Below are 6,000 nucleotides of genomic sequence, written 5' to 3'. Positions count from 1 at the left end.
TCTCTTATTTATGGTCATTAATTATCGGAATGCGATTTCTGAGTTGGGAAGACAATTTTAATCGTCAATTTGAAGAAAAAAAAGAATAAAAAATCAAGTTGGCTCTTCGTTGAAAATACGTAAAGAACAAGGACTGTCTCAAAAAATGCGGGTTGTATGGCCATGCTAATTATAACGTCCTTACAGAAACCCTTCTGACGTTTCTGTGACGTCATGAACAAGGAGTCACAAATTCACCAGCATTTGTATAACCTTGAGCCACGATTTTTATTCTTGAGGAGAAACTGCTACGTCCACTGAGCTGGCTACGTCCCAAGTTTAGTTACGGCCGAAGCCGCTTGAAAACTGAACGCAGCTTTGGTTACGGCCGTCACCATCTAGTGTTAGTGTTCAATGTTCCCGAGAGGGGCTTTGAACTAGCATTAGTGTCAGAGAACCGGTTCTGTGTAAGATAACTCGTATTGTCGGCAATTTTTTGAATTATTCCTGATCAATTTATCCAACTTTTCGCATCAAATATCATTAAATTTCTTTTCCCACAGTCACATCAATGAGATGTGGTAAGTGTATCGCAATTTGAATAAAATGATTGCGTTCAAAAAATTGTTTAAATTCTGATATCAAATGATGACACAATTCGAAAATTTATTAATATGTTACGATTTAATCCCAATAGGGCAGTCAGAGATATTTAAATCTTTTAATCGTGAAATTTTATGAAGTTGAATATATCGGGATATTTAAGTAGAACTGGTTTTGGTGACGAAGTTGGACTTCAATGGAATGAAGTGGCAAATGTCCATGTAGAATGAATGGAATTTTCAAAATAAGTTTCAGTTTTTGAATTATCGAATAAATGTGAGGTTTAATTTTGTTCTGTTGCTTCATATATGGTTCCCACATTAGATGCTTCAGCCCGGGATGAATTTTATTTTTTTAAAATAGAAATTCATGGCTAAAGCAGAAAAATTATCAAACAAAGTGGCTGATATAAATACAGTGAAACCCACTCTTTTTCGAGCATCTGCGGGACAAAAAAATTCGTTAAAGGGGGTAACCATTAATCATGGGTACTTTTGTTGTAAATAAAAAAACAGCATATAGCCAGTATTACACTACAAAAGTTTTAGAAAAGTTCTTTTATGAAACTTGAAAAAAAAAATGCAACCAATAAGTGTATTTGTTATATTCAAGTAAATGTAACCGAATAGGCTTATTGGTTGTTTTTTTAAGTTTTGTAAAACATTTTTTATCAAACTTGTATAGTGTAAATAAACAACTAGTATAGTTTGACGCTGAGGACCGAATGAAGCAATGAGTATTTAAGGTGGACGTGGACGCATCGTCTCATTTGGTTCTGAAAATCTAAACCACACTTCCTGTTTATTTCAAATGACAACATCCAAAGGAAATACTTTATGAAGTTGTAATTTTTTGTTGATTTTTGCATAACCATCATTCAAATATGTCTTCAAAATTAATTTATACAATAATGTTGACTGAGGTCTGAACATGAGAATGCGGTTGATGGTGACAGAAAAAGGTGTTACATTTTTCGAAAATATAAATGGTGTGGGTGAATCAACGACAGTGGAGGGGAGCAAGTTCCAGTTAGTTATGGTATGCGAAAAGAAGTTAAATTTAAAGCAGTCGGTAGAAGCAGAGATAGGGTTTATCTTAAGTGGATGATCAAGTCTGCTAGAGATATATTTTGGCTTGGAGCTATAATACCAGTGGTATCGAAATTTAAATGTCCAGGGAGAATTTTAAGAAGTATGGTTAATTGAGAAAAAAGACAGTGAGTACTTAGAGAAGATTGAGTTCATGTTTAAGTTCGGAGACAGACACAAAGGAGGACCAACTGTCGCAGATGAAATGGGCAGATTTATTTTGTGTTGATTCCAGCTTCTCAATATTGCTAGCAGTGTAGGAGTTCCAAATTTCAGAGGCATAGGAGAGGACTGAAAAATATAGGATTGATAATAGAGTGAGTCTAACATCGCGAGTAGAGTGTTTAAGGTTGCGGCGAAGGAAAGAGAGTTTGAGATATTTTTTATAGACATAATCTATGTGTTTATTCCAGTACAGAGGTCTGCTGAAATGATGGCGTTGAGATATTTATATTAAGAAACCTGAGATATGGAGGAGTTATTGATAGAGTATGAAAATTCAAAAGGTGAGAGTTTACGTGAAATTCTCATGAGAACCGTTTTAGAGATGTTGAGAGGCATTTGCCATATGGAACACAATTGGGAGATGGGATTGATATTGCGTTGGAGAAGTTCTTCATCTGACTCGTGATTTATGGTGTGGTAGATTATGCAATCATCTGCAAAATGTCTAGTGGTACAGTTGAGTGTTTCAGGAGGTCGTTAATAAATATTAAGAATAAAAGTGGAGAAATTACTGATCCCTGTGGGGTCCCAGAATTTATGGTGGCAGATGGAAGTGGACATATTGTTCGCGATATTTTTATAGGCTTCCATCCAATTAAGCAATTGAACAATTAAGTCAAGTGTAGAAAGTTTAAGTAGTAATTTATCGTGTGGGGGACTTTGTCATATGCTTTTGAGAAATCTATGAAAATGGTATCAGTTCGTAAGTTTTTATCGAATGCTCTCGAGTGGTCATGGATGAAAAGGGCCAATTGAAAGGAGGTGGAGAGAGAATCAGCCCCGTCATTTGGGGGGGGGGGTCTGGGGGTTTTTAAGGAGTCAAGGTGAGTGCAAATATCCTTTGCTATGATGTGTTCAAGAATCTTACAGCAAGATGAGGTGATTGCAATAGGTGTGAAATTGAGGGGATCAGTAAGAGGACCAGGTTTGTGCATTGGAATGATTTTGTTTATTTTCCGATCAGATGGCAGAATGGAGGAATTTAGAGAAACATTGAAAATAATCAAAAGATAGTCAGCAATTTTTTCAGCTCCGAATTTGAGAATGTAGTTAGGGATTCTATCCGAGTCCAAAGAGCAAGGTTTGAGTTTTTTCAATAATTTTACAATGCCCTCCCTAGAAATAAAGATTGAGTTAGAGTTGTGAATGGAGTCGGTGGTTGAATATTGTGGGAGGGGGGGGGGAAATCAATGAGAAAACTGAGCGGAATGCTAAATTGAACTCGGTGGCGATATCTGCAACAGAAAAGACGTCTTTAGTTCAAATTTTGAGAGATGGGGGCCAGCTGTTTTGGGACAGAGGAAGTTCCAAAACTTTCAGGGATTGGATTTGTAATAATTTGGTAAAGAGTGAGAAAGATATTTAGTTTTTTTAAAAAGAAACAAGGTCTTTTTAAGGTTTTGGGTGTAGGTAGAAATTGTAGATTAAAGTGAGTGGGATTTGTTTACTTTGTATTTAAAAGAAGTATGGCGAATTTTTCTCTTTAAAGGGATGATATCTTTATTGATCCATGGGTTGTAAATGTACTTGGATGAGACATTCTTACTGAGAACTGTAGCTAAGCATTTGAGGATTGTAGATTTGAAAGTGGCCCACAATGTATGAATGTTGTTGGAGGAGGAAAGCGATAAGAAATTGGAGAAGTGGAAACGAAGAATATTTTGCATAGGGGGTAGTTGGCCTTATTAAAATTTGGTTTGGTGGCAAGTTTGTTGGAGGGAAAAATCAATCAAGGGGATTTTGTGGTCCAAGCAACTCTTGAAAATGGAGATGTCAAGAACTGGGATTTGATTGGAAGTAACAATGACATCCAGGATTAAATTGTAGTGAAATTTAATTTGAGTTGGTTCTAAGACAGATTGGACAAGATTGAATTTAAGGAAAATGTCAAGGACTTTATTATTAATTCGGTGATTGCCAGAGGTAGAATGCATATTTATCCAATCAATGCCTGGGAAGTTCCAATCTCCAGTGAGAATTAGGGAATGTGTGAGGGAGAATTTTTCAATAATAAGTTCTATGGGCCAAATAAGTGTAAATTTGGGGAGGGAGGTATATAGAGGGAAAAAATAGCTAGGGGGAAACAGGGCGATGCCATTCAGCTGCAACAATTTTGAGGTCAGAGTGCAAGGGAATTTCAGTGAGAGGAATAAAATTATTGAAACCAGTGCGACACCTCCCCCACGAGTTTCTATCTTTACGGAAAGCACTGTAATTAGGGGGAAGAAATTCGGAATTAGACACAGAATTATTTAACCAAGATTCAGTGACTCCAAGAAAGGGGAGGTTGTGAGCAAGCAAAATGAATTCGAAGAAAAGGATTTTATTATTTAAACTTATAATGTTGATGGTACCTAATTTAAATGTATTTAGTTTTAAATACATTTATACATATGTTACGTATATGTATTAAAAAGTATTTAGTTTAGAATGGGGAGAGGGCTGTTAATGGGTGAGGGCCTGAAGGGAGCATTAGGGGTACAGGGACGACTGGTGGATAGATTAGGGTTTGGAACTGGTTGGGGTGTAAAGGCAGGGACAATGTCATTAATATCAGGGTTCCAAATGTATTTAATATTGGGGTCATTTCATTTCAAATCACCCGTCAAAATGCCACCCATAGTCTCAGATTTCAATGACTTTTTTTTTTATTTGTTGCATTTACCATCCTTATTAACCGTGTGAAATATTATTTGCATATCTCTAAAACTTTTTGAGAAAAAAAACCATTTTTTTTTGATAAATTTCAACAAATGTTGAAATTTATCAAAAACTTATGCAGATGACTTTTCTGAGGCTCAATTTTTAAGCGGCATTGTTTGAGAAAATAAATCATAACTTTTTCAATTTTCAATATATTCAAGTGAAATGTTCACTAAAGTGTTCACAAAAACATACAAAATATGAATAAAAATAATTCATACACTTACATTTGAAATTTACATGCAAAAAGATTATGTAAACTTTGTTTTTGTGGAATTTTTCATTAGAAAAAATACAATTTTTCAAACTTATTTTTATACCAGAAGCACAGCAGTTACCAAAACAATTTTTATTTTAAAGTTCTCCTATATATATGAAGTAAAATAATGGAGAAAAAAAAAAAAGTTTTTTTGACCGTTAATATGTTTATTCTGGTTCGCAACACAAAATTCATCGAAATAAGACTGGATCGTTCTGATTTCAAATCATTCAACTAGATACTGAAATGCAACCCATCATCCCGGATTCCAATTATTATTTTTTGTTTATTGCTTCTACCATCCTTGTTGACCATGCAAAATTTCATGTACATATCTCAAAAACTTTTTGAGAAAAAAAAAATTTTCTAACCTTACGAATGATGTCTCTTAGGATAACTCCATTCAAGCAATATTATTTGTGAAAATATATCATAACTTTGCAGATTTTCAATACATTCAAATGAAGTTTCCACTAAAATGCTCATAAAAAATGTAGATAATGACTAGGAAAGAAAATTTAAACCTTTGCATTAAAAAATTAGATTGGAAAAAAATCGTTGAAATTTAATTTTTGATTCTTTTTATAATAAAAACACAATGGCTCACCTCTGCTTTTTTATTTACAAAATCTCTCCAGCTTTTCGCACAGCATATTCAGTGACATTGAACTCTTCAGATTTTTTTTCCTTGTTCCCCTTTCCTAAAGCAGGGGCCAGAGTTAAAATTTGCAGTTTTTCCCTTGTTGTGATGGTTAAATTGAGTCTTATTTCTAATTAACTTTATCAAAATAATCATATCATATTTGCTTTCTGTTTAATATCTTCATTAAGTGTGCTTTGAGATTCATTTTCTGTTAATTCTTCTAAAACTTTACAAACCTTTGATTTTAAAGTGTTACAAGTGATTTTATGTTAGAGTTCCATGGATGTTTCGGTATTAGACGGTTTCTCGGGGATTCCACAGAAGATAAGATTCTAGCAACGAGAACAATCTTCAAGGTCTGTTATTTTAGAAACAAGGGAGGATCAGAGTTCTAAAAAATTGGAGGAAAGGTCATCCATAGGGGATAATTTATCTCCAACTGTGCTAAGTTGTTGGGAAAGACCGGTTAATTAGAAGCGGAAGAAATCTTGTTTTTGGGA

General features: G+C 34.4%; 1 protein-coding gene across 1 annotated transcript in view; it reads left to right on the top strand.

Moving 5' to 3' along the window:
- Positions 1-276: 276 nt before the first annotated feature.
- The window catches only part of melt (ventricular zone expressed PH domain-containing protein melted), a 127,855-nt gene continuing 122,131 nt past the window's right edge, over positions 277-6,000 (top strand). The window contains exon 1 of the mRNA XM_089232622.1: positions 277-560. The gene's annotated coding sequence lies outside the window, so the exon portion shown is untranslated. The remainder of the gene's footprint in view (positions 561-6,000) is intronic.

The sequence above is a fragment of the Pholcus phalangioides genome, unplaced genomic scaffold (genome assembly GCF_987345545.1).
Source record: "Pholcus phalangioides strain wild (caught in Gottingen) unplaced genomic scaffold, Ppha-v1.0 ptg000007l_1, whole genome shotgun sequence".
NCBI lineage: Eukaryota > Metazoa > Arthropoda > Arachnida > Araneae > Pholcidae > Pholcus > Pholcus phalangioides.
This window is presented reverse-complemented; position numbering and strand designations above follow the sequence as displayed.